Raw genomic sequence first — 16,975 nt, 5'->3', positions numbered from 1 at the left:
CACACTCCCTGGGAACTGTAGTACCGGGTCTGAGAAAGGTACGGAAAGAGGAGAGTGGGAGGCTGTGTGGCACGCCGGGAGATGTAGTCCAGCGGGAGGCAACCCGTGTCTGTGTAGATTGGAGACTTTGAGAGCTACGCCACCTGGGGATCGGGGTGCAGAACCGCCGACTTTCCCGACATGTGGTCTTCAAGGCTACAAAAGGCGCCAGTGTACAGACAGCTCGTTCCATTGTCGGTGGTGGGAGAGGGCACAGCACCCTCAGCGCGGGCGCGCGGCGGGAAGCAAAGGCCTTGGGCGGGCTGGAACAGGGCATGCCGGGAGTTGTGGTCCCGGCGCACTGAGTCCGTGGGACGTGTCGCGACGCCGCGGCGGCTCCTCCTCCCCCGCCCTTCTCAGCGGTCCCCCGCCCCCTCCCTCCGCCTCCTCCTCTCTCGCCTGCAGCCGATCGTCCCCTCCCCCCACCCGTCGGGCTCCTCCGCGGCTACTGCAGAGGATTCAGAGCCGAGTAGCTGAGGAGGAGGAGGCTCCCGTCCCTGCGCGCCATCCGCCACCTTACTGGACACGGGCGAGGGAGCGAGAGCGTCGCCGCTGTAGCCTCCGGAGAAGACAAGGGCATCGCCTCCTGTCGCCTCCGTAGCCGTTTTCGCCTGCAGTGGCTAGCCGGTGAGGAGACCCCCCACCCCCCCACCCCCCCCCCCGGCCCGCTGGCCCGCTGGTCTGGAGCCTGGGCTGGCGGCGATGGGGAGAATGAGAGTGGGGGCTGCGGAGCCCCCTCGCGGCTTGGGGGGAGGGGGCTGAGGTCGCGATGGAACGGCGGGCTGGCGGGGGAGACTTGTCCGAGCGCGGACTGGGGGTGGGGTGAGGGTGGGACCCCAGCAGGTTGGAGGGGGGATAAAGGAGGTGGGCTTCTCATGGGGGAATAGTCGGACCTGGGACAGGAGCGTGTGTGTGTGTGTGTGTGTGTGTGTGTGTGTGTGTGTGTGTGTTGGGGGGGGGATGGTGTCGGGAAAGATTTGGGATAGTCTTGGGGCGAGATATGAGACTGAAGTGGGATGGTTTTTATAATGGGGGAGGGGACTGAATGGGGGTGGTGATTTGGGGTTGGCCTGGAGCAGTTGACAGCTTGGGATCTGAGCCCGGGTGGGAGATAGGTGGATGATTTCTATACAGAGTGGGATGTAAACCGTTGAATAGGGCCCTGGGGAGTGTTTTAATTCAGGAAGGTGGAATTTGGGGTGGGACTGGAGTAAGCTGATGGAAGTGGTAGGGTGGTAGGAGCTGGGGGTGAGGGACTTGGCATGGGTTGAGACCTGAGCTTGAAGTGGGCGTTTGTCACCTGGGGATGGTGGAATTTGCGGAGACTTACGGAATTAGTATGGTTAAGATAGAGCAGAGGGGGTGGAATTTGAGATTTTCCTGGGATGGTTGATGAAGGTTGGAATAGGTGCTGGCAGGGGTGAGACTTTCAATGGGGGATGGAGTGTTATGGTGACCTGGAAGGAGGGGGATAAATTGGAAGTTAGGCCTAAAATGGGAGGACAAGGATTGAAATTGGGGGTGGGGCACAGTGGAATAGGATTTAGGGTGATCTTGGACTCACTGGAGGGGGCATGGTGGCTCCCTGTGTAGGGAGAAGGCAGAGGGCACATGCGACTGCTAGACTGGATTCACTGAAAGAATAGTGGCAGGTGGTGAGCAAGGTTGGGGGATGGTGTCTTAAAGAAAATGTCCCTTGGCCAAGGTGGCAGAGGGAGTTTTGGAGAAGGAATGTCTGTGATGAGCTGGAGAGGTGTTTGTGGATGGTGAGGTGGTAGAGAGGAAATTTAAGATGAAAGAGACCTGGGGTTGTTGGTATGGATGGGACAGAGAGGATGGAGAGGTGTGCAATACTGGGAATGAGTGGGTTGGATTTTTCTGGAGAGGAAGGATTGGGATGTCCTCCAAGAGACACCAGAGGTTTAAGGGTTAGAACACTTAAAGGGACAGTTTTGGTTGCTGCGTTTGGAGGGGAGGCAGTAATTGGAAGATTGTTAAAGGGGACTTTGTAGGGAACAGAGAAGGTACATTAAAGACTCTTCTAAAGGACATTTTAAGCTTTAGTTTGATCTTTTTGTTTGTTTTATTTGTATTAGTATCTTTTGGAAGTCAGCCAAAAAGGTAAAGTTAAGGAGGGGACGATGTCTTTTATTATTCACGTATCATAAAGAGAAGTTGGGGGGCACTTTGAAACTAAAGGTGGGAGGAGATGCAACGAGGTTGTGATAGGTATTTTTCTGTATGAGGGCTCTGTCTTTTCCTTTCCCTCCTCCCCCTGGTGCATTAAAACTAGTACTGGAATTTGGAATTTAAATAGATTTGATGAGCTTGAGGTTAAGGGTGCATTCCTTGCTTGAGAACTAATGAATGAGACTAAAAAATATGAAGCTGAATTTATTTTCTAGGCAGGCAACGTGCATATATGCAGAAAACACTTAGGCCTTTTTTTCTTTCCTCTTAAAATTGATTGCTTGAAGACTCCATTTATTGGTGTCCTGGTTTGCAAGGCAATTAGGCCCATCATTGTATTGCAGGCTAATAATCCTGAGATGAGTCTTGGCATCACTGCTTTATGTAAACAGAAGACAGGAAATATGGAAATGTCATAAATATTCATTGGTGAGATCGATGGTTTGGTACTGATGGAGTTTTTCATTTGATTCTCTTTTGACATTACTTGATAAGACTTAAAATAATTGGACTATTTCTATAGATTGAATTTTCTTCTAAAGGAATTCAGGTGATCAGAATTCTATCAGATGTTGATAAATGAAGTATAGAGAATCATTTTTATTTTTTAGGGGATGATGGTGATGTATGCATTGTATTAACTACAGAAACAACATCTACATCTATTCATCAGAAATTTGACTTAAAGAGATATGCTTATTCTTATGGCAGAATGCTGACAATGGAAAGTAGAGAGGAGTGTGAATGGAGGGAACATCTTTAGGGAAACTGTTTTCTGGACTTAATTGCATTAACTATAATATGTTAAACATGAAGTAGATGTTGATTAGAGCTCAGACTAAGGAAAAATGAGTTGTAAAGAGGATAAAATTGGCACCAATGGGATCAAAATAATTCTTTTTATTTTTGTTAAAGCCTCAGAGTTCAGCTTGAAAGCAAACCACTTTTCTTGGCTTTCAGTTGAGCACACAAAAATACCCACTTGGAATCTTTTTTTTTTTTTTTTTTTGGTAGTTTTCAAAATGGGCAGAATGATGGAAGGTTGAACTCACCCTTGGAATTGAAAGTCTTTTTTTATGAGGAAGCTTTCTGTATTACAATAAAAATCAGGTTTGAGCAGTTACCTGTAATACTATGAGAATGTAATCTAACTAATGCAAACATTTCTCCTCATAACTTTACTATGGGGTCCAGACCTTGCTTTTGTGCATCTGCAGGCAATGTCTAGAGGTGGGATGTTTCTCTGAAAGTCCTGGCTTTTGAAAGCTCAAAATGAAAAGTAATCACCTGAGAGAAATGTGTTGGTGGATTTTTCCCCCCTACAGCTGCAGTCATCTGTATAGTATTAATGTGAATAAAGTGTTTTAGCGTCTTTACTTCATTTGACCCTCCAGACACTCTGGTGAAAAGGGGAGAGCAGGTGAAGGTATTGGTAGAAGCCTTGGTAGAATGAAGAGCTCATGAATTTAGGAGTCAAACTGGCTTCAAATCCAACACTTAAAAGCAGAGACTTCAGTAAAGTCATTAGAAACCTTTCATATTTAGTAGTAATGGTTGCTCAGCATTGTGAATGTACTCAGTGCCCCAAATTATACACTTAAATATGGTAAAACAAAACAAACAAAAAATGCTTTGTATTTCACAAAGGTATCAAGAGGAATAAATCAGTTCATGTCCTGAAATTATGTCTTGAAAACACTGCACATATATGAAATATCTGTTTACTATTTATTTATTGGATGCCTGCTAAGTTCCAGGGGAAATGAAGATGAACAAAAAGCAGTTGTCAATGAGCTTAAAGTGTCATGGGAGAGAGAATTTAATGTGAAAAAAAGTGAGGCAAAATGAGTGCAGTGACTGAGTGTGGGTTCTGAAGTCTGTCCATCACTATTACTGTATGACCTTGGGCACAATGAACTCATCTTTAAAGTGGGCATAATAGAACTAATCTCATAAGGTTGCTTGAAGATTAGAGAAAATAATCCAAGAAAGCATTTAACATAGAGTGTTGCATAATGTACACTAAAACAGTGTAAATTCCCATTATTAAAAAGCTAGACAATGGCTAGAATGATGAATTGCGTTTTGTGCCCTACCAATGAGTTCTTAGTATTATGGTATTTTATTATTTATTAAAGAGGCATTATTTTGTATTATTATGATATAACAATTTATCTGCAGTTTGCATGTTTGTGCTACCTATTTGCATATTTGTAGTCTAGGAACTTTAAATAGTTATTTTTTTTTGAAAAAAATTTTTTAGTTGTAGATAAACATATAATATCTTTACTTATTTTTATGTGGTGCTGAGGATCGAACCCACTGCTTCACACATGCGAGGCAGGCGCTCTACCACTGAGCTACAGTCCTAGCCCCTTTAAATAGTTCTTTAAATGCCAAGGAAAGTACCAAACAGATGTGAGTTGTTGATTTCCTCTTCTATAAAATAAGAAAGACTGTCAGGGATTAAATGATTTGTTTAAAGTTATACAGCCAGTAAGAGAAAGAGTCTGGATTACAGTTCATTCTTCTTCACATGTTTCTTTTAGGTGATTTTTTTTTTCTTGTATGTGGTGCTGGGGATTGAACCTAGGGCTGTGCGCATGCCAGGCAAGCACTCTACCAACTGAGCTATTCCCCTGCCCGCATCTTCCTTTTACATTGTGAAATAATTCATATGTATAAGAGTATATATAATACAAATCCAAAATTTAAACAATAATAACAGTTGAAGATGTGTAGTATTACCCAGACTAACAAAAAGGAGTTTGTAGTATTTTTATAGCCTCTTGGGAAGTGCTGCTCAATTGAATCTTCCTCCTTCCCTCTCCCTCAGGGGTAACCATTTTCCTGAATTTGATATGAATCATTCCCTTACTTTTATCAAATATGTGCATATGTCTAAATATCTAAACAATATATTTTTTTCCACATAAAAAAACTTTTTTTTTTTTTTTTTTTTTTTTGTAGATGAACCCAATATCTTTATTTTATTTATTTTTATGTGGTGCTGAGGATTTAACCTAGTGCCTCACATGTATAAGGCAAGGGCTCTACCGCTTAACTACAATACCAGCCCTCCACATTTTTTACTGATGCATTACAGTTGTACATAGTGATGGGATTTGTTGTTACATATTTATACATGCATACAATATAACAATAAAATTTGGCCAGTATCACTGCCCAGCATTCCCCCCTTCAACCCTTTGTAAACAATATAGTTTTCACTTGCAATTTTTTTTCTTTTTTGTGGCAGCTGCAAATAGAACCTAGGGCCTCTCTCATGCTAGGTAAGAGACATTCCTTGCCCTGTGTGTGCAACTGTTTATAAATAGTATCATAGTATAAGTGTTCTTCTGTGACTTTCTTTCTTTTCTTTTTCTTTCTTTCTTTTCTTTTTTGTTTGGTGGTATTGGGGATTGAATACGCTAGGCAAATGCTCTACCACTGGGCTACATCCCTGGCACTTTTAAAATTTATTTTGAGCTAAGCACAGTGGTGCATGCCAATTCCAGTGACTGGGCTCTGGTGGATAAGGCAGGAGGATTGCAAGTTCAAGGCCAGACTCAGCAACTTAGCGAGGCCCTAAGCAACTTGGTGAGACCCTATCTCAAAATAAAAAAAAAAATAAAAGTAGTGGGGATGTGGCTCAGTGGCTAAGCACCCCTGTTTTTTTTTTTTTTAATATTTATTGTTTACTTTTCGGCAGACACAACATCTTTGTTTTTGTATGTGGTGCTGAGAATCGAACCTGGGCTGCACGCATGCCAGGCGAGCACACTACCACTTGAGCCACATCCCCAGCCCAGCACCCCTGGTTTTATTTGGGGTACCAGATTTTTTGTTTGTTTGTTTTTGAGACCAGGTCTTTCTAAGTTGTGCAGGTTGTCCCCAAATTTGTGATCTTTAGCCTCTTGAATAACTGGGATTATAAGTTGTGCCACCACAGCAGACACTTTATTCCTGTTTTTTAGCTGTAAAAGAACTTTGTCTTCTACCACTAAAATATATATGACGAAAATTGGAAATTACAAAAAAATACAAAGAAGCAAAGTTATTGTCTATGGTTCTCCATCCATCCTTCATTCCTTCCTGTGCTGGGGATCAAACCTGGGACCTTGCACATGCTAAGCTCTGGAGGATAAGGCAGATATAATAATATTTTCTATTATCTGTGGATGCCATTTGCTGAAGAATATGGGTAGTGTAGCAGATAGCAAGAAGCAACCAATTTGCTTTTATTGATGATCAGATTACTTTGCTATGGATCAGAGTTGGAAATAAGGGGTAGTAACAGTTTTGTGAACTCTTATTGTTTTTGATGCTGGGGATTGAATCCATGGGTGCTTAACCACTGAGTCACATTCCCAGCCTGCCTATCTATCTATCTATCTGTTTATTTATCTATCTATTTATTTTGAGATAGGATCTCACTAAGTTGCTCAGGATCTCACTAAGTTGGCTGAGACTGGTCTTGAACTTACTGCCAAGTTGCTGGAATTACAGGCATGCACCACCACACTTGGCTTTGTGAGCTCTTAAAGAGCACTATTTTAAAGCACTTTTCTCACTAGTAGAGAAATTCTGCATATTTTAGATTTTTATTGTTGTTGTTGTTATACCAGCTTGAAGCTTCATGTCATGTTTTTGCAAGCTACTTGGATCTTTTGGTCAGGGTTTTTATACCTCTTCTTTTTTGCAGAAGGCACCCTGGTACATTAGTTCTCACCTGATTGTGTAGGAGAATTTGTCATCTGAAGTACAGAGTACCACCAACAGGAAACCTCTATTATATATATCAGAAGTTTAGCAATCTAAATGCCAAGCATTTTTTGTCCAAGAAATTTGAAATCAAATTCATTAATAATTCTGTTGCGTTTTCAGTTTAAATACCTAAATTTGAGCTAATAAATAATAAATTTGAGATAATAAATGTGAAAATGCTTTTTAAACTATAAAAGACTGGCTCAGTGCCTTGCCTTGCATGCGTGAGGCCCTGGGTTCCATCCTCAGCACCACATAACAATAAATAAATAAATAAATAAAAATAAAGTCATTGTGTCCATCTACAACTAAAAAAATATTAAAAAACAAACAAACAAACTATAAAAGACTATATATGGCTGGGGCTATAGCTTAGTGACAGAGCGCTTGCCTAGCATACATGAAGCACTGGGTTCATTCCTTAGCACCACATAAAAATAAATAAAATAAAGGCATTCTGTCCATCTACAACGATAAAAAAATAAAAAAAATTAAAGAAAAGAATATATAAATCTTAGTTGCATTTTTTTTCTCCCTCCTAGTTTACCAGACTGAAATCAGGGCACCCTAAAACATAAATAAACAAATAAATAAACATAAATAAAAAGTTTGTCATACTTGGTTTATTGCCTCTCTGAAAGGTTCTTTTCCCAATGCAGGTGGGAATCCATGAAGGCCAGTTTATAGTTTCTCTCTTGAAACTTTATAATTGGTGAATATAGTGGAATGGAGAAAGTGCTAGTAGACTTTCTTCTCGTGAATTTATGGGACCACATTAACTGTGCTGGCTAGCTAAAAATGAAACAGTTGAGGCTTTATTGAAGTAGAGAATGTGGTATATACTATTTCCTTGCAATTATTCAGACAAACACAGCCATTTCCCTTTTAGTTTTCTACCTGTAACTTATTACAGAGACAAGTGAGAAAGATTGTTTAGTACATATATAAGAAGGAAATATACTCCATTGTTGGGTTGATGTATGAATTAAGTGAGGCAAGGAGGTCAAAATACCTGGAATAGTGACTGGCACATATGTAGTTGATGCTCAGTATATTAGTGCTTACTGTTTTTGATATTTTTATTTTAGTTGTGAATTGTTTAGTGTCAACTTTTCTTCTAGGCTGCTGTTTTGTTATTCATTGTTGTCCTCAGCTACATCTTCCCTCAGTCAATATATATTTGGAATAAATTTACTTTGATACTATCATAAGTGAAGCAAAATAAAGAATGTAAATCTATAACTGCAACACATTCTAAGGCCAAGGAGCTAGTAGTCTTGTGCGAGACAGGTTTAAAATATCTGTTCAACAAATATCTGTTGAGTGATTATTAGATGGCACGCAGTAGGGAGTGCTGGCAGTCAAAGATACAAAAATAAAATTCTCTGCTTTTAAGGAGCTTACAGTCTAGTGGGGAGGTGGGATATCATCCATAATTGTAGCAAAATAGGATTCGTACTACAGTAGGTGCATGGACAAAGCATCTGCCAGTGGAGCAGGGAGAGGAATTAGTGCTTGAGGTAAGTCCTGAAGGATATGCAGATATTCTGGGGAATGAGGTTTGGAATGGCTCATTTTATGATCACATACAGTCTTCTTTAATTGTTCTCTTCTTGTGTGCTGGTAGGCCCTAGTTTGTATCTCTTTTAGGGCTTTTTAGGATGTGTTTCTACTGTAAAATCAGATAAGCCAGTCCCGAATTAGACTGTACTATCATACTCCTATGCTTTTTTTTTTTTTTTTTAACATTTTTTAAATTTATTTTTTAGTTTTAGGTGGACACCATATCTTTATTTTATTTTTATGTGGTGCTGAGGATTGAACCTAGTGCCCCATGGGTGCTAGGCGAGCACTACCACTGAGCCACAACTCCAGCCCCTGTACTACTATTCTTGCCATATGTTGTACCTTCCATCCGGAAAGCCCTGAAAGCCCTCTCCCTACCGAATTTCTTTTCTTTACTTCAGCCACCAGATAAGCTAGCTATATTATTGAACATAGTTCATGGTTTTTGCTCTTCCTGTTGGATGTTTAGCAGGAACTGATTTTTGAAGCTGTGAACATAACTGATATTTAAGGAGAGATCTTAACTATTCTTTCTTCTTGGGGTTGGCTTCCTGGCTCACTGGATTTTTAGATTATTTCTTTGAGTAAGTAGTCATGCTCATATGCTGATGACTTAAATTTCTTTCTCCAGCTCAGAGGTCTCTCCTAAGCTCCATACTTGCAGGTCTCACTAGCTACAATCTACTACCTGTAATACATCCATTCTGGTGATCTCAATGTGTGCAAGATAGAACTCATTATCCCTAAGATTTCTTATGACTTGCCCCAATTATATCCTGGATCAGTGCTAACAGAACTTCTGTGGGTGAGCTAAAGTAGGCATGTATATGGGTGTCTTGGTTCAAATGTAAGATATTTGTAAAAAAAAAAAAAAACCTTAGACTGGGTAGTTTACAAATAATATGAATGTATTTCTCATAGTTCTGTAGGCTAGGAAGTCTAAGATCTAGGTACTGGCAGATTTGGTATCTGGTCAGTGTTCTTTGCATCCAAATGGTGACTTGTTGCTGCATCCTTTGGAGAGGACAAAAGCTGTGTCCTCACATGGTGGAAGGAATGGAAGGGCTAGGCAACACTCTCCAGGAAGCTTCTTTTATAAGGGAATTAATCCTATTCATGATAATGGAACCCTCATGACATCATCATATCCCCAAAGTCCTTACATCTTAATACCACCACATTGCGGGATTAAGTATGAACATGAATTTTGAAGGGAAACAACATTCAAACCATAGCAAAGTTATATGTTTACATAGAAAATATAAATTAAAATGAAATTGTATAGAGGTTTACATGATACATGAAAAAAAAAAAAAAAACAAAAAACAAAAAACATAAAACGTATGACCAGCACCCAGATCAAGAAAGGGAACTTTACCCATTCCTCTGAGGTTACCAATCTTTTGATTTTTGTCTGCTTATGAACTTTCATAAAGTATGACTAACTTGCTTTTTTTTTGGTTCCAGGAATTGAATTCAGGGGCACTTAACCACTGAGCCACATTCCTAGCCCGTGTATGTGTGTATATATACATTTTTTTTAAAGAAATATTTAGTCGAATATGGGTACAACGCCTTTGTTTTACTAATTTATTTTATGTGGTGCTGAGGATTGAACTCAGTGCCTCACGTGTGCAAGGCAAGCGCTCACCCTTTTTGTATTTTATTAGAAACAGGGTCTCACTGAGTTGCTTAGGGCCTCGCTAAATTGCTGAAGCTGGCCTCCCAAGTGACTGGGATTACAGGTGTGCACTACCTTGCCCGGCTTTGACTTGCTTTTTTGTTCTGACCATTCGTGTTTGTAGGAATAGTTTTTCTTACTTGTTGTATAGCAACAATTCTTAAATGAGGTGTCCTTACATTTTTACTTACCAAGGACCCCAAATATCTATCAATATTTATTGCATTAGAAATTAACACTGAGAAATGTGTGGAATATTTATTTTTATTTTTTAGTTGTAGACAGACACAATACCTTTATTTTATTTATTTATTTACTTGTTATGTGGTGCTGAGAATTGAACCCAGTGCCTCACACTTGGTAGGCAAGTTCTCTACCACTGAGCTACAATCCCAGCCCAGAATATTTAAATTACTAAAAAATAAAACTATTACTTGTTAACTTTTTTTTTTTTTTTTTGTACCAGGGATTGAACTCAGGGGCACTTGACCACTAAGCCACATCCCTAACCCTATTTTTTATTTTATTTAGAGATAGTGTCTCACTGAATTGATTAGTACCTCACTTTTGCTGAGGCTGACTTTGAACTCACAATTCTCCTGTGTCAGCCTCCCGATCTGCTGGGAGATCTGCTGGGATTACAGGCATGTGCCACCACTCCTGGCTGTTAGCATATATATATATATATATATATATATATATATATATATATATATATATTTTTTTTTTTTTTTTTTTAAAGCAAGTATATTATCCCAAACCAAAAAAATTAGAATAACATTTTACATTTTTTTCAAATCTCTTTGCTGTCTGGGTTCATAACTGGTTTTGTATTCAAACTGTTGCAGTTTATTATTTTGCTATATAAAAATTAAAAAAAAAAAAAAAAAAAAAATATATATATATATATATATATATATATATATATATATATATATATATATATATATAAGTTCCTGTCCTACCTAAGTAGGTGTTTGAGAAAGGAATGTTTAATTTGCATTTTTATATAATTGTGGATCTTCTCCTTTTCCTCTTCCTCCTCTTCTCCTCCTCTTCCTCCTCCTCCTTCTTCCTCATCATCATCATCACAGGGATTTAACCCAGGAATGCTTAATCACTAAGCCATATTCCCAGCACCCCTTCCTTCTTTCTAATTTTGAAACAGGGTCCCACTAAATTGCTTAAGGCCTTGCTAAATTGCTGAGGCTGGCCTCAAACTTTTGATTCTCCTGCCTCAGCCTCTTGAGTTGCTAGGATTATAGGCATGCACCATCACGCCCAGCTCGATATTCTTCTTTGATACTACACCAGAATTTGAAAACTGCAGTTTCTTAAGGTCTTTTGGAATTTCTTATGGAATCTAAAACTGTATCAATGATCTTTTTCTACTGTTAGTCAACTTTTTGTCATCATGACCAAAATACCTGATTTAAAAAAAACAAAAACAAGGGGGCTGGGGATGTGGCTCAAGCGGTAGCGCGCTCGCCTGGCATGCGTGCGACCCGGGTTCGATCCTCAGCACCACATACCAACAAAGATGTTGTGTCCGCCGAGAACTAAAAAATAAATATTAAAAAAAAAAAAAAATTGACAGAAGAAAATATTAAAAAAAAAAACAAAAACAAAAATAAAAACAAAAACAAAACAACAACAACAAAGAAAACTAGTGAAGGAAAAGTTTATTTTGGCTCATAGTTTTAGAGGTTTAGTCCATGGTCAGCTGAATTCCTTGTTCTGGGTCCAAGATGAGGCAGAACATCATGGTGGAAGGGCCTGGTAAAGGAGTGCTACTCAGCTCATGGTGACCAGAAAGCAGAGAGAGAAGGGGAGGGAGCTGCAGGGAAGTTGAACCTTCCCAATACTCACCCTCAGTGACCCACCTCCCTGCCATGCCTCACCTGCCAAAGTTACCACCCAATAGTCCATCCAAACTAGGATAAACTGATTAGGTTACAACTCTCATAATATAACAATCATTTCACCTCTGAACATTCCTGTATTAACACAGGAGCTTTTGGAGGAATCCCTCATATCCCAATCATAACACATATGGTTATTTTAAAATTGATTGGTCTGTTTTGAACTTTGAATAGATCTTTAAACCCATGCATGATTCTGTTAGTAATATACCTAGGTCATTTGGAAAATATTGGTTCACAAGTATCTTAGTTTCTTTGGGCTGCCATAATAAAATATTAATACCAAGTGACTTAAACATTAGATACTTATTTTTTCATAGTTCTGGAGGCTCAATGATCAGGTTGCCAGCATGACTTTTTCTGATGAGGACTCTCTTCCTCCCTTATACACACACACACACACACACACACACACACAGACACACACACACTTTTTTGCTTTATATGGGGGATTGAATACAGGGGTGCTTACCCACTGAGTCATATCCCCAGCCTTTTCATCTTTTATTTTGAAATAGGATCTCATGAAGTAGGACCTTACTAAATTGCTCAGGTTGGCTTTGAATCTGTGATCCTCCTGCCTTAACCTCTGAGTTTCTGAGATTACAGGTGTGAGCCACTGTGCCTAGCCCTTTTTTTGGGGGCAGGGGTGTGTGAGGGTACTGGGGATTGAACTCAGGGGCACTTGACCACTGAGCCATATCCCCAGCCCTATTTTGTATTTTATTTAGAGATGGGGTCTCACTGAGTTGCCTATTAGCACCTTGCTTTTTGCTGAGGTTGGCTTTGAACTTGCAATCCTCCTGCCTCAGCCTCCCAAGCTGCTGGGATTACAGTTGTGCGCCACTTTGCCTGGCTGTGCCCAGCCTCTTCCTGACTTATAGATGGCTACCTTCTGGCTTGTCCTCACATGGGGTGGAGTTGGGAGAAAGAAGGGAGAAAGAGAAAAGCTATGATGGGGGTCAGAGATGGAGAAAGGATAAAGTGAGAGCACACATGAGCAAATTTAATTACTTGCACAATCATGCTCTCTGGTGTTTCATAATAAGAGTGCTAATCTCATCATGGTGCCCCCTCCCCCCATGACCTCATCTAAACCTAATTATAAGTAATCTAAACCTTATTTTTCTCCCAAAGGCCCATATCCAGATACTATCATATTGGGGGACAGGGCTTCAACATATGAATTTGGAGGAGACACAGTTCGGTCTATGGCACTGAGTTATACAGATCATCTAAATGTTGATATCCTATTGCATAATATAAAAAAGTCACATTCCTTAATATTGCTACCAATCTCTTTAGACAAGTCTTCTAATTTTCACTTGAAAGCTCAAATTTTATCATTGGCAACAAATACTGACAGTTGTTTTCCTTGAAGTGACAGTCTCACATTGTTCATTTTTGAAAAAATGCCTGCCAAACATCTAAATCTGAGCAATTATGGTTTATCTGCCAGTTGTTCTTTCAAGTAAAAATGTTGTTTTATGAAAAAAAATGCAGCTAGTTCAGCTTGCAACTCAATTGCACAAGTACTTTAGTGCTTTGCCTTGAGATAATCTTGTACTTTTTTATGATGGCTGAATGCAATTCATGTCATATTACACATACAGAGCACAATTTTTTGTGGCAGGGGTTGGACATACACAATCTATTTTCACACCATTCATATCTTTATACATGCACTTAGGGTAATGATGTCTAACTCATTCCACTGTCTTTCCTACACTCATGCCCCCTCCCTTCCCCTCCCTCCCTTTTGTCTTATCTAAAGTTCTGCCATTCCTCTCACGGTTCCCCCCACCCCACCCCCATTGCCATTATTGGCATTCTCATATCAAAGAAAACATTTGGCCTTTGGTTTTTGGAATTGGCCTACTTCACTTAGCATTATAGTCTCTTAACTCCATCTATTTATTTGAAAATGCCATGATTTTATTCTCTTTTAATGCTGAGTAATATTCCATTATGTATATATACCTAAGTTCCCCTATCCATTCATCTATTGAAGGGCATCTGGGTTGCTTTCACAATTTAGCTACTGTGAATTGTGCTGCTATAAACATTGATGTGACTGTGTCTCTGTAGTATGTTGTTTGTAAGTCCTTTGTGTATAAAACAAAGAGTGGGATAGCTGGGTCAGATGATGATTCCATTCCAAGTTCTCCAAGGATTCTCGGTACTGCTTTCCAGATTGGCTGCACCAATTTGCAGTCCCACCAGCAATGTATGAATGTACCTTCCCCCCCACATCCTCTCCAACACTTATTGTTGTTTGTATTCTTAATAGCTGCCATTCTGACTGGAGTGAGATGAAATCTTAGAGTAGTTTTGATTTGTATTTCTCTAATTGCTAGAGATGTTGAACATTTTTTCATTTATTTGTTGATTGATTGTTTATCGTCTTCTGAGAAATGTCTGTTCTGTTCCTTGGCCCATTTATTGATTGGGTTATTTGTTTTTTTGGTGTTAAGGTTTTGGAGTGCTTTATGTATCCTAGAGATTAGCTCTTTATCTGATGTGTTTGTGGTAAAGATTTGCTCCCATTCTGTAGGCTCTCTTATTAACTTTACTGATTGTTTCTTTTGCTGAGAAGAAGCTTGTTAGTTTGAATCCATCCCATGTATTGATTCTTGGTTTTAATTCTTGTGCTATAGGAGTCTTATTAAGGAAGTTGGGGCCTAATCCAACATATTGGAGATTTGGGCCTACTTTTTCTTCTATTAGGCGCAAGATCTCTGGTTTAATTCCTAGGTCCTTGATCTACTTTGAGTTGAGTTTTGTGCATGGTGAGAGATAGAGGTTTAATTTCATTTTGTTAAATGTAGATTCCAGTTTTCCCAGCACATTTGTTAAAGAGGCTATCTTTTCTACAATATATGTTTTTGGTGCCTTTGTCTAATATGAGATAACTGTAATTATGTGGGTTAGTCTCTGTGTTCTCTATTCTATACCATTGGTCTAAAAGTCTCTTTTGGTGCCAATACCATGCTGTTTTCTTACTAATGCTCTGTAGTGTAGTTTAAGGTGTGGAATAGTAATGCCGGTAGCTTCACTCTTCTTGCTAAGGATTGCTTTGGCTATTCTGGGTCTCTTATTTTTCCAGATGAATTTCATGATTGCTTTTTCTATTTGTATGAGGAATGGCATTGGGATTTGGATTGGGATTGCATTGAATCTGTATAGTGCTTTTGGTAGTATGGTCATTTTGACAATATTAATTCTGCCTTTCCAAGAACAAGGTAGATCTTTCCATCTTCTAAGGTCTTCTTTAATTTCTTTCTTTTGTGTTCTGTAGTTTTCATTGTAGAGGTCTTTCACCTCTTTTGTTAAGTTGATTCCCAAGTATTTTATTTTTTTTTTGAGGCTATTGTAAATGTGGTGGTTTTCCTATTTTCTCTTTTTGAGGATTTGTCACTGGTGTACAGAAATGCCTTTGATTTATGGATGTTGATTTTATATCCTGCTACTTTGCTGAATTCATTTATTAGTTCTAGAATATTTCTGGTGGAATTTTTTTGGGTCTTCTAGGTATAGAATCATATTGTCGGCAAATAGTGATAATTTGAGTTCTTTTTTTCCCCCTACCATATCCCTTTAATTTCTTTTGTCTATCTAATTGCTCTGGCTAGGGTTTCAAGAACTATGTTAAGTAGAAGTGGTGAAAGAGGGCATCCCTGTCTTGTTCCATTTACTTATTTATTTTTATTTTTTGTAGTTGTAGATGGACAGCATGCCTTTATTTTATTTGTTTATTTTTATGTGGTGTTGAAGATTGAACCCAGGGCCTCACACATGCTAGGCAAGCACTCTACCGCTGAGCCACAACCCCAGCCCCTTGTTTCAGTTTTTAGAGGGAATGCTTTCAATTTTTCTCCATTCAGAATGATGTTGACCTGGGGCTTAGCATAGATAGCTTTTACAATGTTGAGATATGTTCCTGATATCCCTAGTTTTTCTAGTGTTTTGAACATGAAGGGGTGTTGTATTTTGTCAAATGCTTTCTCTATATCTATTGAGGTGATCTTATGATTTTTAACTTTGAGTCTATAGATACGATGAATGACATTTATTGATTTCTGTATGTTGAACCAACCTTGCATCCTTGGGATGAACCCCACTTGATTATGGTGCACCATCTTTTTGATATGTTTTTGTATTCAATTTGCCAGAATTTTATTGAGAATTTTTACATTTATATTTGTTAGAGATATTGGTCTGAAGTTTTCTTTCTTTGATGTGTCTTTGCCTGGTTTTGAATCAGGGTGATATTGGCCTCATAAAATGTGTTTGGAAGCATTCCCTCTTTTTCTGTTTCATGAAATAGTTTGAGGAGTATTGGTGTTAGTTATTCTTTAAAGATCTTGTAGAACTCAGCTGTGTATCCATATGGTCCTGGGCTTTTCTTGGTTAGTAGGCTTCTGATGGTGTCTTCTATTTCATTGCTTGAAATTGATCTGTTTAAATTGTGTATATCATCCTGATTTAGTTTGGGCACATCATATGCCTCTAGAATTTGTCAATGCCTTTGATATTTTCTATTTTATTGGAGTACAATTTTTCAAAATAATTTCTAATTATTTTCTGTAGTATCTATTGTGATATTTCCTTTTTCATCAACAGTGTTAGTAATTCGAGTTTTCTCTCTCCAGTTTTATTTATTTTTTCAAAGAACCAACTTTTTGTTTTGTCAATTTTTAAAAAATATTTTTTAGTTATACATGGGCAAATATCTTTATTTTGTTTATTAATTTTTATGTGGTGCTGAGGATTGAACCCAGGGTCTCACATGTAAGAGGCGAGTGCTCTA

The 16,975-nt window shown here is 39.0% G+C and overlaps 1 protein-coding gene across 5 annotated transcripts in view; it reads left to right on the top strand.

Annotated features, from left to right (window-relative positions):
- The first annotated feature begins 440 nt into the window (after positions 1-440).
- Fam168a (family with sequence similarity 168 member A) overlaps positions 441-16,975 on the top strand; it is a 189,034-nt gene continuing 172,499 nt past the window's right edge. For 2 of the 5 annotated variants that reach the window (XM_027942567.2, XM_071616471.1), the window contains exon 1: positions 444-666. The gene's annotated coding sequence lies outside the window, so the exon portion shown is untranslated. Of the gene's footprint in view, positions 667-16,975 lie in introns of all 5 variants that reach the window. The other 3 variants (XM_071616472.1, XM_027942566.2, XM_027942568.2) reach the window with 3 other exon arrangements.

The sequence above is a fragment of the Marmota flaviventris genome, chromosome 9 (assembly GCF_047511675.1).
Source record: "Marmota flaviventris isolate mMarFla1 chromosome 9, mMarFla1.hap1, whole genome shotgun sequence".
In the NCBI taxonomy this organism is placed as follows: domain Eukaryota; kingdom Metazoa; phylum Chordata; class Mammalia; order Rodentia; family Sciuridae; genus Marmota; species Marmota flaviventris.
The sequence above is the reverse complement of the archived record's forward strand: the minus strand, read 5'-3'. Positions and strand labels throughout refer to the sequence as shown.